Raw genomic sequence first — 25,102 nt, 5'->3', positions numbered from 1 at the left:
ACAGTAGCGAGCACATATGCAGGAGATTGCTGATACCGATTCGTATTTGATATTCTGTTTAGACAAAGAGTCTAGTTTTGATAGCCTTACGAAAGGCTAGGTGTGATTCAATCAGTCTTAGGTGAGGTGGCAGTGCGTTCCAGTGCGTGGCTGCTAGGGTGGGGAAGCTGGAGCCACCAGCGCGCACCTTTTGTGTAATAGGCGTGACAATCGTGTTGGCAAAGCATGATTTTAGGGGTCTGGTGGCCGTGTGCCTGGTGATTCTGTTAGTCAGGTAGGGAGGGGCAAGTTCGTGGAGGCATTTGTGGGTGAGGGCAAGAGTTTTGAAGACAATTCTCTCTTTGACAGGGAGCCAGTGTGCTTGCCTTCTGATTTCGGAGCTATGGGCCCTCATTACGACCCTGGCATTAACCATGGCGCTGTTAGCGCCATGGTTAACGCCGGTAATTTTCCGGATCCGCCATGGTGACATGGGGAATTACCGCCCCATCCCAAGGTTGGTGGGGTGGTAATTCCCCATTTACCATTGGCCCTTCCCCATTCCCATTTTTGCCCCATAGGGCTCAATGGGAATGGGGAAGGCGGTAATTAAGGTACCGCAAAATGCGGGACCGTAATCACCTTCAAGGTCCCTTTGCGGGTCCTTACCTAACGGCTGGTACAGACCCGCAAAGGGCCTCATAATCAGGCGTTAAGGGATTACCGGTACCGGTCGTAATGAGGGCCCTGGTCTCTTCTTGCGGTACCTGTGGCTGCCCTAAGCGCATTGTTTTGAGCTAGCTGCAATTTGGCCACGTTTTTGTTGGAGGTCCCAACAAGGATGGCCTTGCAATAGTCTAGCCTTGACCCGATAATTGCCCTGGCAATGGTGAGGCAATTCTGGCGGGCCAAGAAGGGCCTGGCAGCGTTGAGGATTTTAGAGTAGTAGGCTGAGGAGGAGGCGATAGCATTGACCTGTCTGTCCATGGATAGGTCGGAGTCCAGGTAGACTCCGAGTGTCTTAACATGGTTGGAGACCTTGATAGGAATGTTATCAATGGTGTGAAAGGTGACCCTATGAGGAGGAGTTCAGTTTTTTCACTATTGAGGCAGAGCCAGATCTCTGCCATCCAGGATTGGATGGTAGAGTAGATAGTGGTGAGGGTGTTAGTGTCTGCTAGGTAGTCGCCCGTGAGTGGGATGAGTACCTGTGTGTCATCCGCGTAGTTAGTGTAGGATATCCCTAGAGAATCCAGGATGCTGAACAGGGGCCTTGGGAAGAGGTTGTAAAGCGTAGGTGCGATACAGGACCCCTGGGGAACACCGCAGGTAAGGAGGCTGGGGGTGGCGGATGCAGACTCTGAAAAGACTTTCATGGCCCTTTCTTGGAGGAAGGAGGTGATCTATTGACAGACTTAAGGGGAGAAATTGGCTTGGGTAGCTAGATGGTGGCACAGGATGTTGTGGTCCACTAGATCAAAGGCCACAGATAGATCAAGGAGCAGTAGGAGAGCAGGTTTGCCTGCGTCTCTAAGATTGTCCATTTGATTCTTAAGGTCTAGGAGGGCTGTTTCGGTGCCGTGTCGTGTCGTGGGCAGAATCCAGATTGCCGCAGGCCTAGGAGCCGGTTATCCTCTAAGAACTTTTGGACTTGCAGGTAAGCTGCTTTGTCCAAAATTTTGAGCAGGAAGGGTACAGTTGTTCATCTGCATGTGCCACCACTTCATCAGTGAGGACCTCCAGCTCCAGCTCACTGAACTTGGGCTTTCTCAGCCGATTTTCTGGCACCTTGGTTTTGGCTCTCTGTTGAGACATGGTTCCTGTATCCTGTTGCTGTGTATGGCTACAGGAAGTGGTGGATTGAGTTTTTAAAATGGCTGCCTCCATACTTCCCCTTCCGGCGATGCCACTATTTCCGCTGGGGGTAATTCCACCAGTGGAATTAGTGCCGATTGCATGGCAGTAACAGTAATTCTTCTGGTTGGTGGTGGATTTTCCATCGGGGAGGCCTGTTTTGGCAGTAATTCCTCCCGGCGGGATTTCCATTTCCATCGATAGTGTGTGTGCACTACTGACAGGTTGTAATGCAGCAGCAATTCCACCGGACACCACAGCGGTAATGATAATTCCACCCAGCGGAATTACCACTGTATTACTACCAAACTCCTAATAACCCCCTTTGTGCACTACGCATAATATGCATGTGTGTGCGTGAGTATTCCCACAGTGTGTCTCGCTGGGTACAGTATGTGTTTGTGCTTTGTATGTGTGCCTCAGTCTTTCTGCTATTTGTGCCCGGTTTGTGTGTGTCTGTATCTGGGTCCAGTGTGAGACTGTGTGTGTGTGCGTGTATGAGTTGGTAGAAGACATGAAATGGTTTCCCAGGAGTCACTGGTTAAAGCCGCTCATCAACTGCCCTTTAGCCGACTGTGGTAGCCCCTCTCCCCAGTGGGAGTTACATGAGACAGCCCTCTTGTTGAGGGAGGGATGTCATTTCCTTAACGGGGGATGGCGGAGACTGCCCTCTGTGTGCTGGAGAGAAGCCGCCCACTCAAGTTGTGGTTGGGGTTGAACTAGCTCTCTTCCAACTGAGATTGCCCATCACTCCAGGAGTGAGTGCTCAGAGTGTTCCCCCCATGTGTGGGACGTCGCATCTTCGCTAGCACTTCCAGTGCTAATGGTTATTTAAACTCTCCCTGCTGTGCAATAGTGAAAATCATGTTAGGTGAATGTTACTCCTCCCTGCACCAAGGGTAAAACGAGATCTGTCTCCCTTTCTTAGACCACAGCCTAACCACAGGGGGTTTTAAGACCAGACGAATGGCAATCAATCTATCTGCATTCATTGTTATAACTGATCTGTACCGAGCTACAGGTCAGAGCCCCAGACTCGTGCAGAAAGCTGAAAACACGGGCAGCAGCAGAACTCAGGTGTGTCAACACAACAGTGCTCGATTGGCACAACTAAGATATAGACGCATTGGAGGAACAAGGTTATACATGGAGGGGCCATTTATTTGCTTAGGTGTGATAGATTCTAGACTAACCTTTACCGGCAAATACATCCCATGTAGCGCATAGACCAACATTTCTTGTTAACCCCAGCGCCTGCAGCATTAGCATTTAGCACGTAATACCTGGGTGCAGGGGCAAAATGAGGGGTAAACTTTATCATTTTGCTCAAAGGTTTGCAGGACACTTTGTACGCAGGGCCCATCCGAATCTGTGGAATGCACAGTCTAAGGCAGTGTAATCCTAGCCCCCTCTTCCTCCAAATGGGCTTTAAGGAGACATTAGTGGCACTTTAACACAGTACCTTATTGAGACACTCAAGAAAGTAGTGGATGTTCTGCAAAACCCAGCATCTTTCCCACTCAGGCCAAAAGACAGGCTACGTCCCCATGGCTTATCTCCTGTTCCTACACCCCTGTGCTTCTTTAGAAATGTCCATTTGACAGGTTACATTCCTTAAACTTTGGAATTACTGGCATTTTTTCATTCATGAAAGTTTTTATTAATTTTGGATTTACCGGAATTACTTTAGATGCACGATTTTAAATAGCGCAAAGGAGCACCATGGATTTTGCATTTGCATTTGTGCTTGACAGAATCCTTCACACCTCTTTTGAAATGCAAAATTAAAAAAACACATCTCAGAAAAAGAAGGAAACGCTCAGATAAATAAGTGCTTTAAAGCAATGAAAATATTTTCCACAATTTAGGCCACTGTGATCCAACTGTGGCATTCAATTCATGAGCAAGGGGAAGCCGTGAGTTTATCTATTGCTAAATCATTGCACAGCTTAGCCCACCATACCTGGATCAGGGGACTTCCATTGTTGGTCAATTGTCAGGTGAGCCACCAATAACATCTCTGTGACCAGCCTTGCTGGGTGCCTGTTTATAAAAATGATCATCGTCAACATGCCCACCAGGATTACCCTCGGACCGCCAATTTTAGAGATCTGTTTTCAAAGGGCAAGAACCTCATACCAGAATAGTTACACCATGTAGCAAGACTACCACAAAAGCCAAGGGGACTCCTGAGCCAGGAGGTACTGACAGCCAAAAGGGAAAGGAGGCTGGGTAAATCACATGAAGGCTGACAGGGCTGAGATACTAGCCCGTGGTCAGTTTATTTGCATTCTCCTTAAATGGGGCCCAACTGGAAAGCTTGGCTGCTCTTGTGCAACCATTATCCTAGACAGTGTCATATAACTCCCTCTGGAGAGCAGCCTCCACTTCTATTGTATAGGAGTGTTTAAATGGAATTCCATGGGCATATACAAAGTTGTCAAACCCTGTTGGTGGACATGTATGTGTGGAGTAAAGGTTCTAGCCCCCGGAGATCTCAGACACCCTGACATGTTACATGCAGCTGTGAAACTGAAGTGTCTGCTAATCCAATGCAAGCTATTAGAATGTTGGTGTGGTGGAACACTGTGGGTACCTTGTGTTCCACATATGTCAGTTGGACTACAGGATGGGAGATGATTGCCTAAGGATGTTTCCACCTTATCTCCCTCCTTATTTCCTATCTATTATTATTATTATTATTATTATTACCCTCTAACAACAATAAAGTTTATTCCACTTTCGTACCTGATGTCTCCAATGTGGTTCGCCACTTACCAGTATCCTGTGATGATGAACACTACAAAAACCCACCTGCAAATAGAAGAAACCTTCACCATCATGTAAGCTGCGTTGAAAAGTTAATTCTGCCATAGTCTTAGGCTTACCATTGACATACAGTTGACACATCTATAAAGGCCTTGTGCCTGCCAATTCTTACAAGTGCTGGAGGGATTTCATCCACTTTCTATCACAATCGCAGATGTGGCTTTGAAGGAAAAGTGGCAGTAATTCTATCACAACCAGTTCTTTACTGCACCGCCATATTCCTAATGTGTCTTTTTATCTTTAATGTAAGCTTACTCTTACCCTAACAGGATAGAAGAGTGAAGCTAGTAGGTATTCCTTTGGGTGGGTTCTGTGAGACCTCCACAACAGGGAATCCTATGGATCTGCGCAGTAGTTGGATTTTATGTTTTCAGAGATTGAGCGTCCAGTCAATTGGCACCAAATCTGGTCTCCACTACCTCATGATATCTCGTAAGACCTGGGACTCCCAATCCACCATTGAATCAGTGGGCTCTAAGAGTGTTTAGGTTGCCCATGGCATCCATTATCCCAGACAACGTGAATGTGTTTGTGTTGGAATTGTTAAATGCCCAGTGAAGGGATTGAATAGGAAGCGTCAGACAAACATAAAATAACTTTGGAGCTGCATTAATGTTAAATGATGTTATTCAGCCTAACAACACAAGCTCCAGAAATTCCCATTTCATTATCCTGTGGGAGAGTTCTGCCAGCAGCACCGGGACATCGCGTTTGTACATGTCAGGTTCCTGGGAAGGCATTATGTAAAATAGCTTACATACGCACATACACTTTATGTCGGTTAGTTAAATGTATATTACAGTTATATGTTTGTAGTTTGGTTTGGACCTTGACTGGAATCATTCAGAGAGCTGGTGTTATCCCAGGTCAAAATGGTAGACTCCTGATTGGAGGAAGGTGGAAGAAAGGGCATGACAGGACATTCTAAAGTGCCTTTCATTAGAATATGTCTTTGAAGTAGGTCTTGGTAATTTAAGTTGCAGTTTGTAGCCCTTTTGATTTAGGAAAAATCTGTTAATCTTCAGCTAGAAGGTGAAGGAAGAGCCAAAATCCATATTCAAGATTTCACAAAGGAAGCAATAACTAAAACTACAAACTACAAAACTAAGCTAAGTCATGTGAAAAGATCCTATTGTATGTCTAGATTCATGTTTAAAAGTTGGTAAAAATTGTAAATGAGTATATTTTACTCTTCGGTACAAAACATTTAACAATAACTAGGAAGGGCAAATTAGTAATGTTAGTTGGATTCATTAGTTAGCAGTGTAAGATCCACTGCGTGAGTGTGCGTGTGTGCGCCGTTGCTGTTCCAATAGCAGAGTAAATATTTTGTGCTTTCTACATATTTCAAGGCTGAGGTTGTTAAGGCTCCACAGGTTGCATGATGAATAAGAAAACGTTAGCTTGTCCCTGTGTTGCGGTTTCGGAAGCAGAGAGCATGGAGGAGTGCGGTGAGGCTCAGGGATATCCGACGGCTTACGGAGGCACCCAGTGGAGGTGAGCGTGGGTGATATTGGAGTTTGGACGAGTGAGGTGGGGGCAGGAGTTTTCGTGGAGCTGCTGAAAGAAAGCTGAGATGCGCAGCAACTGTATTAAAAGTATTTCCCAGTTTGACAGACTCAGCGCAGCAATATCTTCTGACGTAAATATACTGGGTCAGACATGTATTTATAAAGTTAAATCGATATATAGGAAATAATGTCATTCTTTGCTGACAAGGAACCGGAGGAGTTCAGTTCAGGCTTACTAAGTTATTTGCATGAAGTCGGATTTCAGAGAAGCAGCAAAAGTCAGTATACAGAAATAAACGGCCACTCATGGTCAGAGGCAGCTAGGAAAAAGGTCAGATTCAATTCACGGAAGAGAACGTCATTTTGGGCAGTGAGAGTGGAGATCCAAAAGAAGAAGCAACTTCAGGCTTTTAAACTGTCAATGAAAAGGCAACTTGAAAACTTAACTTCTATTCCATGAGCAGGTGATTCCAAGTCTCCATTTAAATTATTCCTCTTGAGTATGGTAAAGGAGGGGTTTGTGAACCAAGAAGGAAAGATAACTCACCTTGCCATTTTTTCTCATGCCTGCCGACTGGCAAAGCAATTTGAAGATCCAGAATCTGAGTTTTTTTATTTTACCTTGTTCCCCTTTCCCTCAGAGGTGTTCTGGGCTCAGCTGTTTACGATTAGTTGAGAGCACAACGCTTTTATGGGTCTCTGGGTTTCAGCAGCTCCCAAGGAACTTTCGAGGTAGGACCCCGACAGAATGAAAGGCCCAAGTCTTTAGTTCTCGCTGAGCTGTCATGTACCCCACTCCCCAAGACCACAATGGAGGCTTTGGGAGAAATGTTAAAGGAATTAAGGGAGGAGCTGGATGCTGCTGATAGGGAGAATGTCAGTGTCAATATGAGAAGTGAGGAGTTGAGTGTTGAGGTCACCCAAATTCAAGAGGTTACGGGTGCAAGAGTGCATGGTTCAAGTGCTCAAGGGTATCAGGAACCCCCATTGTTGGTCAAACAGAGAATAGGACATGAAGGAATGTTAAGGCCGTTAATAGTCCCAGTCCCTTTAGCCCCTACTGAGCGGTTTGAGGGGGAACCCAAGAAGTTTCAAACCTTCCTGACTCAGTGCGAATTGCATTTCCTCAAATGGCCAGAGGTTTTCTTTTCTGATACTTCAAAGGTAACCTTGAAGTTGTCATACTTACCGGGAGAGGCAGTATGTTGGGCAGGTCTGCTGGTTAGTCGGAAGAATCCAGCGTTAGATGATATCCACCTAATTAAAGAAGGGTTCAGTAAACTGTTTGATAGTCATCAGGTATCCTTACAGGTAGATGGTGAACTTTTGGAGTTGAGACAGGGTAACAGGGATTTGGTTAGTTACATCACACAGTTTATGACCTTAGTATTGGAAAGTCATTGGCCTGAGGAAAAGAGAGCTTCCCTATTTTATCGAGGTTTGAGGGTTGAGCTTAAGGACGCTTTGTCGGTGATAGTGATGCGACCTACTTCTTGCATCACTTTAATCGATTTAGTGGTGCAGTTAGATTACCATCAGAGTGAAAGGGCAACTGAGCGTACAAGAGTGTTCGGAGGAGATAAGCTAAATTCTATGGTTGAGAGGACTAGGATGGAATTTGTAAATCGAGATTCCAAGCCCAGGGTTTATGAGCCTTCAGGTAGAGTAAAGGGACCTCTTTCAAAAGAGGAGAAGAGGTGGCACGAAAACAACTTGTGTCTTTATTGTGGTAGGAGCAGTACTTTCCTTGGCAATTGTCTGAAAACTCTGAAGAGGTTCCAGTCTACATTGTACAAGATACAACACGTTGCCAACACCCTTCAGTTAGTAGTTCCACGCATCACAGTTAATATATCCTTGTATGTTGAGAGAAAACTTGTAGGGAGTGGTCCAGTTGACATTGACTCTGGAGCTACTGGGAATTTCATGGACTGGGATCTTTTTATGAAGTAGAAGCTGGGGAACTTCCCTGTCACATGCCTTTTGATTGCAAAATTGAGCTAGAGCAGGGAGCTAATTTACCCTGCAGCAGAGTTAATCTGCTGACTGAAAAGGAGAACAATTGTCTCAAGGAATATTTGGCTGAAAATCTAGCGAAAGGGTTTATCAGGCACTCGCAATCTCCCACAGCATGTCCTCTATTTTTTTGTCCCTGAGAAGGAAGGCACCCTTAGACTTGTATTGATTACAGAGCACTCAACAAAGTAACTATTAAGAATAGGTACCCTCCCCTGTTAATTTTTGTGATGTTACATCAAATCTAGAGGGCATTGATCTGTTCCAAGGTATATCTGCACGGAGCGTACCATCTTGTAAGAGTCAGGGAGGCTGATGAGTGGAAGACGGCCTTTAACCCCTTAAGTCCTAAGGACGAGTATACTTGCATAATAGCCCAGCAGCTAAGGGGTTAAGACTTGTTTTTGGCGTGTATGAATATCAGCGTATGCCCTTTGCAATGCTCCAGCTGCCTTCCAATACTTCATTAATTAAGTTCTTCGAGAATTCTTGGACATATTTGTCATAGTTTATAAAGACGACATATTAATCTATTCCGAGAATTTAGAGCAACATCATGGTCATGTCAGAGAGGTACTTCAGAAACTTTGAGAAAATCATTTGTTTGCTAAGTTCGAGAAGATGGAATTTCTTGTATTTATGATTTCACTGAAGGTGTTGGAGATGGAATGCAAGAAGATTCAGGAAGTCGTGAACTGGCCTTCTCCAACCAAGGTGAAGGAGATGCAGATCTTTTTAGGGATTGCAAACTTCTATTGAAAATTCATTGAAGGTTTTTTGCAAACTATCACTCCAATTACAAAACTTCTCAATAAGGGTCTGAAGTTTGTTCGGAGTCCTGAGGTGGAGGCTGCATTTCAAACTCTCAAGAGTCGATTTACTTCTGGACCGATTTTGCTGCATCCATATAAACCATTTTTTGTGGAAGCAGATGCTGCTAACCTGGCCCTGGGGTCAGTCCTATTCCAGAGGCCTGAACCGTCTGGTCAGTTGCATCCTGTTGTGTATTTCTCTTCAGCAGAGATTATAATTACAATTCTAATTGCTCATTTATAACACGCTTAACACCAGCAAGTGGCTTGAAAGTGCATTATCGTGACTTGAACCTGTGTTGTGCTACGTTGTCTTGCTTCCAATACAAATGCATTGCCCCTGAGCTATCCTCCCTCCCCACGAGATGAACTACACAATCATGGATCAAGAGCGTTTGGCTATTAAATCAGCTTTTGAGGCATGGCGTCACTATCTTAAAGGTGCTAAACACAGAGCTACAGTGTTAACTGATCATTGCAATCTACTCTTTTTGAAATCAGCCAAGACTTTGACTCCAAGACAGCTAAAACGGTCATTGTTCTTTGTCAATTATGATTTTGTGGTGATATATTCAAACTGGGATGGTTGAATGGAATAGCTGATGCCTTTTGCGCCAGTTTCCAGGATGTGAACAGGAAAAAAAATGTAATCCACAACCAGTTTTTTCTCCGGAACTATTTGTTTTGGCCAGTACCCTGAGAGATGAGGGTTTTTACCCTGAGAGATGAGGGTTTTCTCGAGGATATTCGAGAAAGCATTATCTAGGGGCAATTGAAAAGTTGGGTGAGGCAAGATAAAAGATGGGCTGCCTTATTTGGATACAAGATTATACATTCCCGTGAAGCCGCTTCGAGAGAAGATTTTGAAAGAATGCCATGAGTCAGTGTTGACTGGACACCCTGGTTTTTGGAAGACTCTGGAATTAGTGAGAAGGGATTTTTGGTGGGATACTATGCATGTAGATACCTTAAATTTTGTGAAAACCTTTAAAGTTTGTGCTCATGCAAAGACCCTGTCGTGAAAGCCGGTTGGGCTCTTAGAATCACTTCCAATTCCTCCTTGCCCTTGCCATACAGTTTCTATGGATTTCATTGTGGTTCTTCCTGAAGTTCAATGGTGTTCTGCTGTGTTGGTGTTGGTAGATACCCCTGCTTAGGAGGGAGATTTTATTCCAATTAAGGGACAGATCACGGCATAACGTTTGGCTTTTCTCAGAGGATAGTCTGGTTTCATGGGTTACCGAGCCATATGATCTCTGACAGAGGGTCACAGTTTGTGTCCTGGTTTTGGAGGACATTTTGCAAGAATTTGGGGGTTGAAGTAAGGTTAGCTTCATGTTATCATCCAGAAACTAATGGTCAAGTAGAACGAGTGAACCAAGAATTGGACAAGTACTTGAGGTGCTAGTTACAGTCTGGGGACAGTTGGGTGGATTTGATTTGGGTGGCCACGTTTGCCTACAATAACTCTAGGAAGGATTCAACATCCATGTCTCTTTCTTTTGTTCTCAGGGTTTCCATTCTCGATTTTTAAGAGAGCAGGTCGGAGGGGATGTTGGCTGTCCTGCTGTGGAGGAAAGGTTGCAAGTAATGAGATGCAAATTAGAGTGGGCTGTTAAGGCACTTCAGGTGAACAAGGCTTACTACACTAGATTTCCTGATGTTAAGCTAAAGTCTAGTCCAGTATATAGTTTTGGTGACAAGGTCTGGCTAGCTACTAGACACCGCAGAATTAAGAGAATGACAAATTCAGTCCACGTTTTGTGGGTCCTTTGGAAGTGGAAGAGGTAATAAACCCAGTAGCTGTCAGATTGAAGTTACCCGCTTATCTTAAGGTTCACCCTACCTTCCTTGTTAGTCAGCTGAAACCTTTGCAAGAAGGGACTAGATTAGGTGCTTTCCCAAACCCAATCACTCTAGAAGCTCTTTTCAAGGAATTTGAGGTTAGAGCAATACTTCACTCAACAAAGGTTAGGGGAAAACTCCAATATTTAATTAACTGGAAGGGTTTTAGTCCTGAAGGCCACTCTTGGGAGAAGGCCAATGATGGTCATGCTCCACGGATGGTGGCCAAGTTTCACAGAATATTCCTTTGTAAGCCAGGCTCAGGGCCTTCGAGTGGACTCCTGATTGGGAAAGGTGAAACAAAGGGCATGACAGGATATTCTAAACTGCCTTTCATTAGAATGTGTACTTGGAATAGGTCCTGTTTCTATAAGTTTCAGTTTGTAGGCCTTTTGATTAAGGAAAAACAGTTAATCTTCAGCAAGAAGACAAAGGAAGAGCCAAAATCCATATTCAAGACTTCACAAAGGAAGCAAGAACTAAAACTACAAAACTAAGCCAAGTCATGTGAAAAGATCTTATTGTATGTCGAGATTCACGTTTCAAAATAAGTGAAAATTGTAAATGAGTTTATATTACTTTTTTCTTAAAAAAAAATGTTTAATTTATTTTTATATGGTTTATTACAAACCTTTAAAAAAATGGAGAGAAAAAAAAAATACAAATCATCCATAAAATGATATCCACATTAATTCACTAAAATCAACACACTCTTCCAAAAAGACCGAACTGGCATCATATAAAAGAGGTAAAGTATGATCTTGATCTTTCTTTGAACGGCTCACATCATTATCGCGTATCTCAAATAAAGACCCGAAGGATGAAAATAGCTTCTTACAATTCCTCATTTACAGCACGAAATCGTAGCAATATTTCTTCAATGAAAAAGGTTAATGTAATCGTCAATGCCCTGTCGGTCTCGTCGAACATTAATTGCCACCAGTCTAGAGCAGTTAGTGTTGAACGATTTTCAATGAATCTTCCCAGATGTTTCGTTCTTTCCTGCTTGAGTGAAGGGCAGAATAATGTTAGATGTTTCAGGGTTTCCTCAGTAGCTTTACAAAGTCTACATTGGTCACTTGGATTGTTGGGGCCTGCACATATGTTGGTTTTTTCTCTCGTTTTAAACAGATTTAAACGAAATTGCATATGCAACTTTCTTCGGTGGAGATCCGGAAATAGTTTCCAGAAATTTTGAATTTCGTTATATGCTCTTTTCTCAGGTGGGACATTTTTCATTATTCGATGTTTTCTTTTTTGATCGCAAGTTGAGCACCAGTGACGTCTCCATAACATTTTTTTTGCATGTTCAGGATTTACTTGCAAAGTCTCCAGCTTGATGTCAAGATCTAACATTATATTGCTGCATCTTTACATCCATAAAGCAAAGACTGAGTTCTCGTTACAGTGAGTAGAAGCTTGCAAGATCTTAAACTGTATTGGAGATTCTGTCATCGTGATTTTCCTGTATAAGGAGAGCATGTTCCAGCACACTCTGGCTTTCATAGATATCAAGCTGAGTTTGTGTCGGATACAATCAGTGGGCGTACCCTTGGGCAGGCACAAAACTCTAGACCAAAAGATGTTCTCAAGCGAGCTCCAAAGTTCTTCTGGGCAGCCAAATGCGCACTCTGCACCAAAAATTAGAGCAGGGACCGCTTTTTGTTTATAGAAAGCCAGCGCTGGTAGCAGTGAGTATTTCCCATATATTCGATTTAATACAGTAGCTTGAACTGCTAGAATATGGCATTTCTTTTTCGTTATTTCGAACCACGGGGGGTCATTGATGTTTGAGTTTATTTGCATACCCAAGTATCATGCATTAATTTTGGTGTTCAACACAGATTTCTCCATATGCCATCGAAAGTTTGGGTGACGTTTCTTCCTTTGGCCACTTAAATTCTCCAGAATAAATATCTCTGATTTTGACGCATTGATGCACAACCTATTGTTTCTTACATATTGGTTCAGTGCATTCACTTTTCTTTGGAGGCCAATAGGTGTTGAGTCTAATAATATCAAGTCATCTGCATATAGGAGATGACTTATAGGCTCTCCATTTATTTTTGGTGGAAATGATCTAGGACTCTCAATGGCCGGATCAATGTCAGAGATAAATAAATTGAAACTAATTGCAGCCAAAGGACATCCTTGCTTGACTCCACAACGGGTTTGGATGGGGGCAGATAGATTGCCTAGGCGATCCAAATGTATTCTTATCACTGTGTTTGTGTGTAGGTCCTTTATTGCCAACAACAAGCTCGAAATGCAATTCCAATTTGACAGTTTTGTCCATAATTTCTCACGATCAATGCTGTCAAATGCGTGAGATAGATCAATTATGGCTAGGTAGTGCAGGTTCGTATTGCATCCATCTTCAGTATGTTGACAATTAGGAGGTTTAGACTACAGCCCACTCCTTTAACGAATCCTGTTTGCCTCTGGTCAATGTGCTTGCTAGCTATGGGCCAGGCTAGAAGTTTGCATTGTAGGAGCGTGACGTAAATCTTGCTTAGGACATCCAGTAGTGCAATAGGGCGATAGTTTATATTACTCTGCGTTATGTGAGAAACCTGAGGGTGTCTCACTCGCTAGTCCTCAGGGATCTGTCATCCAGGTGGATCCCGTTCCTGGGGGTAGACCAGTGCGGGGCGATCACTTGGATGAGGAGTCTTCGGGGAGTGGAAGTGGGGCACCGGATGGTGAGACGTGGTATCCCCTTCCGTGTAACAACTTTTCCCCATTCTACCAGGTAGGATACCTAGGAACTCACCCCCCTCTTTCCCAACATGAATATTTTCTCACATACAGTTCACCGTGAGCGACAACAGACTAACACCAGAGCCGTATACCTGACATGTTCCAATACCATGGTCAGGCAGGGTCAGGCAATTACTGATCATTACACACACCTAATTTCCATCACACTTCCGCACACGGATAAAAGGTGGAGCACAATAGTACACTCTAAGCAAGGAGGAGCGCAGGAGGAAACAGCAGTTCCAAGATGGCAGTTTAATACAAGGAGAAGACGGCGAGACCAGAGAGGGTTGCAAGGAGTGCCCTTGATCTTTAAAGACTGTTACTTTCGTGAACCTTCAAAAGTAGGAAGCATAAGACCGGGAACTAAGACTGAACAAGCCTACACTGTGCACCGAATGTATCTGGGGCTCTCCCGTAGCGATAACCAAGGCAGTGAGGAGCCATTGCCACTGTGTTACTGTCCTTGGCTCCTGCAACAAAGCAGCACCAGTAAAGACAGCACAGCCGGTGAGTCGTAGAGACTGATACCAAACCAGATTGTATTTGAATCAAGTTTGCAAGCGGCAACATTTTATGAAGAAATCCAAAGAGGACAGTGTGTGAAGCGAATGTGATGAGCGATGCAAATATAATTGGAAACCAAAGGAGTGAATTAACTGTTGGGACGCTAAGTGAGATACTGTATACATAGTGGTTTTGCGACACGTTGGGGCTCATTCAAAGGTCTATGTTAGGTATCCAACTGAATGGCAACGGTATTGTAAAACTAACGTTTGTATTGAAGTGGTCCTGCAATGGGTCAAGCTAAATCCTGTACACATTCGAAAGTCTTCAATAAACCAAGGTAAACTACAATTGATCCGAGCCGGCTAAGGGAGACTAATTGGAAAAGGGAAAGGATCTGAGCCCGGCTGAGGGGGATCCGGAGTGGACCATGAGTAACCCGAGAAAATGAATATTCTCAGAACTTTGTAGTATCATGGATCTGAGCCAGGAAGAGGGGGATCCGCAGTACCGATCGTAAAATAACAGGGATCTCAGCCTGGCTGAGGGGGATCTAGGGCAGAGCACCCGAGTTAAATACTTGTAAGAAGAAAAGAACTGTGTATTTTATTTTTTTGCACATCAGGCCCTCTGAATCAAGAGACTAGGCGTTTATTAAGCCCTTGTGAAAGTTCAATAAACACCCTTGAACTGTCGTCACTTGTGTTTGTTTTACTGTTGATACCATGCCTTCCTTACATGTGGTGTCAGGGGTGGGATGTGATTGAATTGATAAAAATTGAAAATCCATGCTGATTATTGTTGTACCACCATAAGGGGAAAATAGAATCTTTGTACTACTGGACTTTGACTGTGTATCCGCTCTGAAAGAGGTTTTGATCTCACAATTACATATCCCGACTGGTCAACAAGACCTGTTTTTTAAAACTCAAGTGCTATTAGATACTCTCCCACTTTCTCGTTATAATATCCAACAGTGTGATAGAATAATATTGAATATCCAACCAGCCTTACCTTCATTAGACCTGGTGCGCTAAACTCCCGCGCTCCTGAACCTTTTTTTTTGGTACTCAATTACCGTCAGTTGCGGGGCCATCACAGTTGGAGACCAACCTACCAAAATCATTCCCTTTGGTGGCACCAGACTCAGAAGGATCAGACGACTTTGAAACGTTATCTGAAGGAGTCTAAACCTGTTTTTTTTCTGACTCAGAAAAAAACACTGAAGGAACCCTCACCCCACCAGAAGAAACGGCCGACCTAAGAGCCATCATAGCCCAGTTTGCGGCCCATCAAATGCAGGCCGAAACCAGGCTTCAAGAAAACTTGACAAAATTGGTTGAGATGCAAGCCCGACCCCTATTACCACAGGGGATACTTCAACCATACCTGGAAGGCAAAGATCTAGGGAACTTCTTTCTGAATTTTGAATGGTTAAGCTATCAGTTAGGGTGGGAGGAAAACCTAAAAAGATGATATTTGGAGCCCCTATTGAAAGCTGAACTACAGACCACCTACCAACTACTGAATGTTGCCCAGGGAGCCACCTTTGTATCCATCAAAGAAGGGCTATTGAAGAGAGTGGGTAAAACTTGTAATTTATATCAGTAAAAAATTGAGGGCCATTAGATTAAATCTTGGAGAAACCCCCCTTGAAATGGGTGAACATATCAAAAACACTGTAGCGTTTTGGATCAATAACAAATCCCCCAAAGAATTAATAGAAATGATTATGTTAAAACAATTCACCAATTCCTTACCCTCTTTTTTGCAAAAAAGCTACAGTAAAATTAAGTCGGCCTACCCTAACCCTGGCGATTGAAACGGCACAAAACCACTTGGATACAGCCAAACACTTCCACTCGGTACATCAAGGTGATGCTACGCTCACCTGGTATCCACAGGGACGCCACCCAGCCAGCTGGTCGCTGATGCCCTTCCTGATGGTTGCCCTGTGGTCTCTGTGTCAAGGAAATTCTGCCTGGAAAATGAAGACTATGTCAGGACTGGGCGACCAAGGTAAGCAGTTTAATCCCCCGCCTCCTTATATTTCCAGCCCCTCCCTCTTCTCACCTGGTTGCCGGAATCGGTGGGCTCTCCGTCCTGCTCTCTGGGCAGGGGCGCGTTGGCTTTTGTGGGCGCTGGCGGTCCAGTTACTTCACTGACTGCGGCCCTTGTAGTGTCTTTCAGGTAGGTCTTATTGCAATTAGTGGCGTTGTATTCCTTGCATGCCTTTGTCTGTTCTAATGTCTCTTTTTATCTCCTCTATGGGCGTGGAGTGTCCACTCGGAGAACGGGATATGCTGGTTCTCACCGGGAGATGATGGCGCGCTATAGCGCTATGATGCGATAAGGAGGCGCTTTGCGCAGTGCAGCGATGCCTTGTCCTCACTGACCTGTGTTTTTCCCTTTCCGTAGGTCGCGGAGAGTACCCAGCGCAGATGGGGTTTCCGGAGCAGTGCCGGTCGAGAAGTAACCAGCCAGGTAAGTCTTTAAGCACTTTTATGGTTGTAATGTCTCTAGTACCTCCGTTAATAATGTCTTTCTCCTTTTCTCAGGTCCCTCGATCCGGGCGGCGAACTCTGGCCCCAAGAGGGCTTGAAAAGTGGAAGTCTGGCCTTATTAAAGATCCGAGCCCTGATCCCACCTGGCTTGTGGGCTTGCCAGTGGGGTTCAGGGCTGAGGGTCGTGACAGGTGAGGAACGGAAAGATTATAAACCCACCCACCGACCCAACCTCAGGAAGTAGACAAACAAGGAGGGTTATATAAAAGCAAGGAATGGATACTAAAGGAAAGAATAGAAACCAAAAGATCCAACCCTAAAGGTAGGGACACAAGTAAAAGGAACGAACCTAAAGGAAGCATACCACCTAAAGGAAGCATACCACTGCTTTTCATGTAGAGAAACTGGGCATTTGGCCAGGCACTGTTCGAAATCTTTTTAAAGACATACCTATGGAAATAGGCTGTTTAGAAGGAGAAGAGTGGGAAGAACCCCAAGAACCCCAAGAAGATCTACAGACCTTCAGCATATGTTTATGTCAGTCCTCCGCTGACTTCAGATATGAAAAGGATTGGGTGAATGGGAAGCAATTGAAGGCGTTAATTGACTCAGGTCGCAAGCAAAACGACATAAGAGATGACTTGGTCACAACAACGGACCTCGAGAATGCTACCCTAGTTAGAGTTACCTGTGCACACGGGGACAATGAAGTATACCCCAAAAATACCCATGCACATTAACATCAGGGGAGAGTCCTGTTTAATATCTTCAGCCATCATTCAGAGACTCCCAGAGGCAGTCATTGTGGGTTGAGATTTCCCTACATTTTCCACTCCTTTGCAGGAAATCCCACCTCCGTTAGGGAGTTTTCACCCCAGGACTACTGGCACTCTAATTACTATTCCCAGAACTCTCCAATATGGGACTTGGGAAAGACGGAATCCCATGAAACCCCCCCCTCCCCCAAAGATATAAAGAACCCATAAAGCTAGAGTCAAACCCTCGAGACCAGTTTGTTGCAGGGACGTCATTTGGGGGTCGCCAGAGGTCGCAAGAGCGACCGCTGGCGATTGGCCAGCGACCCCTGTCAATCTCTTGCGACCTCTGGCATTGACCAATCAGAGGAGGAGGGGGCGTGGCCACAGCGTGCTGCGTCGCTTGTGTTGGCCTCCATTTTGATTATTGTTGCTTGCTGTACGTAAAATGGCGAAAGCGTGTGGTGCGCTTCTCGTCTCCCAGTGACTTCCCAGTTCCTGCCGACTCGTCTCGAGGTGAGTGACTGAGACTGAGTCCAGCGTGGTGGTCGCCGCCGCCGACCAACGGCAGGCAGGCAGCACCAAATTAATTTTACTGACGTGCAAATATGGGTCGGCGGCGTCTTGCAAGCTGCCGCCGACACATATTTGCACGTAAGTAAAATGAATTTGGTGCCGACGGCAGGCAGCACAGCCAGCAGCACCTTATTCATTTTACTAACCTGCATATGTGTCGGCAGCGGCGGCTTGCAAGCTGCCGCCGAGACATATTTGCACGTAAGTAAAATGAATTTGGTGCCGACGGCAGGCAGCACGGCCAGCAGCACCTAATTCATTTTACTAACGTGCATATGCGGCGGCTTGCAAGCTGCCGCTGACACATATTTGCACGTTAGTAAAATGAATTTGGTGCCGGCGGCAGGCAGCACGGCCAGCAGCACCTAATTCATTTTACTAACGTGCATATGTGTCAGCGGCGGCTTGCAAGCTGCCGCCGACACATATTTGCACGTTAGTAAAATAAATTTGGTGCCGACGGCAGGCAGCACGGTCAGCACCTAATTCACTTTACTAACGTGCACAATCAGCCAATCAGGGTGGGTAAGGGACGGGCAAGGACGTGGAAGGTTGGTGACTGGGATGCTGGAAGAGGGCTCAGAGGTGGGTGGTGGATGGCTACGTGCACTCCGCGAGGCAGCTGGAAATCACCTTTAACTAAAAATAAATACACAATACGGCCAAATGAAAACAGAGCTCTTTGGAGCTCAAGGCACACTTACTTACCAGGGTCAGGCTGCATCTAGTAAAGCAGTGCAAGCATGTACAACGCAGTAACACCCTCTGGGTGTTCAAAGCAGGGTAGCAGGCCCAATCAGGTGTCGGGCTAGGGTGGGATCTGGGTGAGGACTGGGAAGCAAGAAGAGGGATTGGGGTGGGTTGTGGATGGCTACCTGTACACTGCTTGAAATCACTTTTTAATTTAAAAAAACGAAATCATGGGGCTAAGTCCCAATATCCAGAGAGAAGGGTAAGGTTACTGATGAGAGCACTTGTAGACATGCACAGGGATACTTGGTAGCATAGAAACACTTAGGAATTCACTTATACACATGCATTGGCTATTAAGGAGTGGAGCAGCACTTTGAAGGTGACTGATAGCTGCCCGTGGATACCCAGAGCAGTATAGGAGCACAAGTGGATAGGATCATAGATGACTCTATGTCCACTAAGGAGGTCACTTACACATGTGCACTGAGTCCTAAGGATCATAGGTTTCCTACAGAGGTCACACACAGGTGTGTATAGGAACCTCAATGACTAAAGGGCCACCAAGGAGATAACTTATGCATTTGCAGGGAGGAATATGGGAGTAGAGGATCACAAAGGTGGCCACTTATAGATGTGCATTGTGTCCTATATGTGTACAGGAGTACTGAGAAAGTATAGATGTGCAAAGAAACATTCAGTCAGTTTAGGGCAGGGTTCTGCAACTTGAAGCTCTTTAGATGTTTTGTACTACAAGTCACAGTATCCCAATGACTATGCTGGCTAGGTCTGATGGGTGTTGTAGTCCAAAACGACTCGTTAGTAATTGGTTGCACACTCCTGGTTTAGTTGCAATGTTGACAGCATTTAGAAATGTGCATAGAAACATGAGTATAGGAGCATTGGTGTGCGTGTGTAATAGGGGGCAGATAAATATAGGATCAATGATGCAGTTACCTAGAGAAAAAGAATGGGCTGAGCAGGTGGGCATGCCCCGGGGACGAGTGAACACACGTGACTCTCACTTTGGATGTCATACCGGCCACATTGTTTAATACTACAGCAAACATAAATCAACACTATAAATGTGACATTCCTAAAACACAATCATTAATAAGAATCATTATGCATTTGTTAACACTTCTACTGGCAAGTGGTACGAGGCCCTGTCCCCTCCTCACCATGCCTCCCTGAAGTCCTGCACTTTGTCCTCCGGGAGCCGACATTCACCCACCTCGCAGTCAAACACCCAAAAAATAAAAAAGGGAGGTGGTAGGACCCTCCATCTTCTCTGCTCCTAGCTGCACCCCCATTTCTTTGGCCACCTTCTGGAATGTTTCATCACCGTGGCACACTCATTTGTGTCCCTTTTACCCATAAAGAGGAAGTTGTCCAAATTATGGAGGACCTTGGCCCACTTGCATTCCCTCTTTGTTACTCATTCCAAGAATGTCTCAAAGTAATCACATGAGATAGAGCACCCCATGGGCAAGCATTTATCATAATATTTCCCCTCCACCTGAAAGCCCAGCAGATGATAGTCCTCAGGTTGTACAGGCAGTAGCCCAAAGGCGGCCTCAATGTCTGCCTTTGCTAACAGTGCCCCTTTTCCCTTTTGCCGCAGCCGTGCCACCGCAGAGTCGAAGGAGGTGTATCTTGCTGAACACAAGTCATCATTAATGGCGCCATTCACTGACGCCCCCTTTGGAAATTATAGATTAATCTGGTAAGAAACTACATTTTAAGTTTTATGATCAGAGTGAAGGAAGAGCAACTGTTGGGCATTATCCCAAAATCTATATAATAGTACTAATTGTTGGAATGTGTACCATGGTGGAGAGGTGCGGGGTGTGGAGGACAATGAACATGTAGGAACAGAAACCTAGGTATATAAAGAGTGTTGGTGAGTGTGGGAGTAATGCAAAATGCAGCCAGGATTTTTCCCCCATAAAATATGGGGACAGGACTGATGAGGATTTTGGTACTGAATTTTGTATCACTCAGTAATGTACTGTATGCCTTGAACACATTTTGAACTAATCTTTTGGCAGCCAAAATAACACAAGAAGAAGAATCATTAAAAACTGAGGATGCCATACATGTTTGCTGTTGAAATATTCTCCCTCTCCCCTTTTATCCTGGCTTTCCCCTATCCCTGTCCCCCCAGAATGTGATTTTGCTCTGTAGTCCTGTTGAAATAACAGGGCAGATCCACATAAAGAGGGGATTGGGGTTCATACACTTCATGTGGCAACATAGACCTTGACACTGCTACATATGATGATCCATTCTTGTATGAAATGTCACAATACACTGATATCATAGCAATTTTTTCCTTAGTGCACTGAGGGACAATGCTTTATGAGGCCACTTCCTGTGATGTCATGGTGGGGGCGTGGTCATATTACATCACTTCCTGTGGGGAGGGGGGTCAAATTACATCACTTCCTGTGGGGTGTGGTCTAATGACATCACTTCCTGTGGGGGTGTGGCCAAACAACATCACTTCCTGTGATGTCACTCTTGGGGGTGTGGCACTATGATGTCACTTCCGCTACCCATGGCATTTTGGTGAAATGACGTCCCTGGTTTGTTGGTTAATTTCGAGAAACCGATAAAACCACCTGACCTCTATCCATACAGTAAACATAAAACAGTGAAATATGAAAGAGGCCCTGGATATATATCATCCCTGTTCTTTTCCAGGTCTTAAAAATGAAGAACCTTGATAAAGAGCAGTCATATCCGCCTCGCACAGATATATATCATCCCTGTTCTTTTCCAGGTCTTAAAAATGAAGAACCTTGATAAAGAGCAGTCATATCCGCCTCGCACAGGGCAAGGGTATGTGAGAAACCTGAAGGTGTCTCACTCGCTAGTCCCAGGGGATCTGTCATCCAGCTGGCCAGGACACAACCATTGCTTTTGGAACCAGTTCCTGGGGAAGGATCAGTGTGGGAGGATCACCTGGATGAGGGGTCTTCAGGGAATGGAAGTGGGGTACCGGACGGTGAGATGCGGTATCCCCTTCCCTGTAACACCTTTTCCCCATCGTACCAGGTGGGATACCTAGGAAATCAACCGGCCCCCCACTTCCTGACACAAACAATTTCTCACGGACAGTTCACTGTGAGTGACAACGGACTAACACCAGAGCCGTATACCTGACATTCGCCAATGCCATGGTCAGGCAAGGTCAGGCCATTACTGATCATTAAACACACCTGACTCCCATCACACTTCCCCACATGGATAAAAGGCAAAGCCCAAAAGCACACTCTGAGCGAGAAGGAGCACACGAGGAAACAGCAGTTCCAAGATGGCAGTTTAAGACCATTACTTTCACTAACTCTGGAAAGTAAGAAGTATCAGACCAAGAATGAAAGCTGAGCAAACCTACACTGTGCTCCAAAGGTATCCGGGGCTGTCCCACAGCAATAAGAAAAGAACTGTGTATCTTATTTTTTTGTACATCAGGCCCTCGAAATCAAGAGACTTTGATGAGAAAAGAGACTTGGGCGCAGAAGGCACTGTTGCTGGAAATCGAACTGCATCCGTGTGTTGAAGAAGCCAGAGTGTGTGCTTTGCCCTAGTGAACCGCTTTGTCCCCTGCTGAAAACGTGGGAAGGGAGGCCAACGGTCCGAGCATTCTTTTTCATGAACATTACCCTACGCTATTTGTAAGTTAGTGGTAAGGATTGGCAATAGTTTATTTTGCATAGGCCCTTTTATTTTGACAAGACTCCACTAGGACTACGTTATTATTATTTGATGGTCATGGCTTGCTCCCATCTATAGATTTAGGTATAGACAGGTTTTTATCACCCCCTTGTGAAAGTCCAATAAACACCCTTGAACTGTGGCCACTTGTGTCCATCTTACTTTTGATACCATGCCTTCCTTAAAGGTACGACACATTTAATTAGGTAGTGTAAATTAGTAATGTTAGTTGGATCAGGCGATTCATTAGTTTAGCAGTGGAAGAGCCCCTGCACGAGTGTGCGCCTGTGCATGATTGCTGTTACGATAGCAGAGTAAATATTTTGCACTTTCTATGTATTTCCAGGCTGAGGTCTTTGAGGTTACGCAGCTTGCATAGTGAATCTGAAGGAAGAAGAAAACGTTTGTGTGTCCCTGCGATGCGGTTTCGGAAGCATGGAGCAGTGCCGCGAAGGAGGTGATCAGTGGAGGTGACCATGGGCTATTTGGGAGTTGGAAGGAGTGAGGTGGGGCGCAGACGTTTTTGTGGAGCTGCTTGAATTAAGGGGAGATGCGCAAGCAGCTCTGTAATGCGGAAATTGTATTTAAAGTATTTCCCAGTTTGACAGACTCGGCGCTGGATCGCTGTGACATCTTGTGAAGTTAACTACTGGGTCAGACATGTATTTATACATTTAAAAAGATATATATGAAATAATGTCATTCTTTGCTGACAAGGAACTGGAAGGGTTCCATTCAGGCTGACCAGGTTATTTGCATTGGGTAGGATTTCAGGGAATCAGCAAAAGTTAGCATTCAGAAATAAACGTGAAACTTGTAAATATAGAAACAATACAAAAGATAAAAAGAAAGTGAACCACCCTAGAGTTTTGCTCTACTGGCCACTCATGGTCAGAGGCAGCTAGGAAAAAAGTCAGATTCAATTCAGGGATGAGAAAGTCATTTTGGGCAGTGAGAGTGGAGTTCCAAGAGAAAAAGTAACTTCAGGCTTTGAAAATGTCAATGAAAAGGCATCTTGAAAACTGAACTTCTATTCCTTGAGCTGGTGATTCCAAGTCTTCACCCAAATTTTTCCTCTGGGCACTTAGCAGAGGAATCTCAGGTGCAGTTACTCTCAGTAGGATAAAGGAATGCTTTGAGAAACAAGAAGGAAGGTGTTCTGGGCTCAGCTGTTTACGATTAGTTGAGAGCACACCGCTTTTGTGGGTCTGTGGGGTTCAGTAGCTCCTGAGGAACTTTCCAGGCAGGACCTGACAGTACACAGAAGTTGGCAAGTTTGTCATCTTGTATTCCAAGATGTTTAAGAAAACATTTTGACCACCCTTTTATAATTGTAAAGCCACAGAGAGCTTTACAATCATAGGGGGAAGAACATGTTCACGGAAGAAGAGAAAAAAAGGAACTTGGAGCTAACATGGAAAGGCAGGCAGTTTGCCAGCAATAGATCTACACACAACCAGGTTAGGAAACAGTGGGGATCTGATCACCAAGTCTCAGGTAGAGGGGGGAGTGGAGGGTGCGTGAACCTGGCTGTTAGGATGGAGCCATTCATTGAAGAGGAGGGTCCTGAACTCCATCCGGAACTGTATAAGTGAAAGGGCAAGTCTGACGTTGATGGAGAGGAGGTTCCACAGTCGTGGGGCATAGACAGAGAAGGACTGTCTTCTGGTTCTTTCCTTCCCGCACAAGCAGAGTTCAGGTCTGTGCATATCCTTAATTCTGGTGTATTGTAGGCTTCTGGATATGCTATATTTCTCAGTTAGGTAGCTTGGGGACTTCAGGGTGACAGCCATGTAGATGATATAGCAGGAATTTAAGATTATATATGTATGGAAAGGGAGCCAGTGCAGTTAGATGAGGGTTGGGGTGATGTGATCGAAATTGCAGAGTCCTTTGATGCATCGTGCTTCAACGTGCAGGACACAACTCAGGGGTACCAGGGTAGTTGTTGGAAGCCCTTTAAAAAGAGCATTGCTTTCAACCAGGTGGGGAAGGACCAAGGTTTGGACAGCATATCAGAAATTGTTTTCTGGGATCAAGGGCTTGATTTTCCACAGGAGATCAAGTTGATACAAAGCTTTTCGTGTCTTCCTTGCTATGTGCTGATTGAAGGAACGTTGTCTGTTGATGTCAAACCCAAGGAACTTGGAGTATGTGGCCAGCTGAAGTGTGAAGCCCTTGAGGTGCATAGCAGAGAGTCAGGTCTGGATGTCCAGGTGTTTTGTGTTGTTAGTCAGCAGTAGGAATTTAGTCTTGGAGGGGCTAAGCTTCAGGTGAGCACTGGACACCCTGGCCTTGAGCCTACGGATGTCTTCGGTGGAGGATAAATGGAGGTAGCTATGCGTGTGATCTGCATATTGGTGGATGGTGTGTGGAGCAAGGAGGGTCCCTGTGAAGACTGAAGATCTCAGTGAGCAGTTGGATCCTTGAGGGACTCCACAGGTGATGGTTAGAGTTAGTGATCTGGAGTAATCCATTTGTACAAACAGGTGGTGATTTGGAAGGTAAGATGTTAACAATCTCTTTGATCCCTGTACACAGTAGGTTGTATTGCTGCTGCAACACCTTTATAGTAACAGGGGAGGTAGTAATATTGAGAAGGTTTGATTTATTATAACACACCTTACATCTGAGGACTTGTCAAAACACTCCAGGGTCCCTGGGGCAAGAATAGTTCTTTTGTCAGGCTTCCAAACTCTGCAGAGGCCGGCACTTACCTACAGGTGTCTTTCCGCACAGTGAGA

The sequence above is a fragment of the Ambystoma mexicanum genome, chromosome 9 (assembly GCF_040938575.1).
Source record: "Ambystoma mexicanum isolate Mex_15411 chromosome 9, UKY_AmexF1_1, whole genome shotgun sequence".
NCBI lineage: Eukaryota > Metazoa > Chordata > Amphibia > Caudata > Ambystomatidae > Ambystoma > Ambystoma mexicanum.
The sequence above is the reverse complement of the archived record's forward strand: the minus strand, read 5'-3'. Positions refer to the sequence as shown.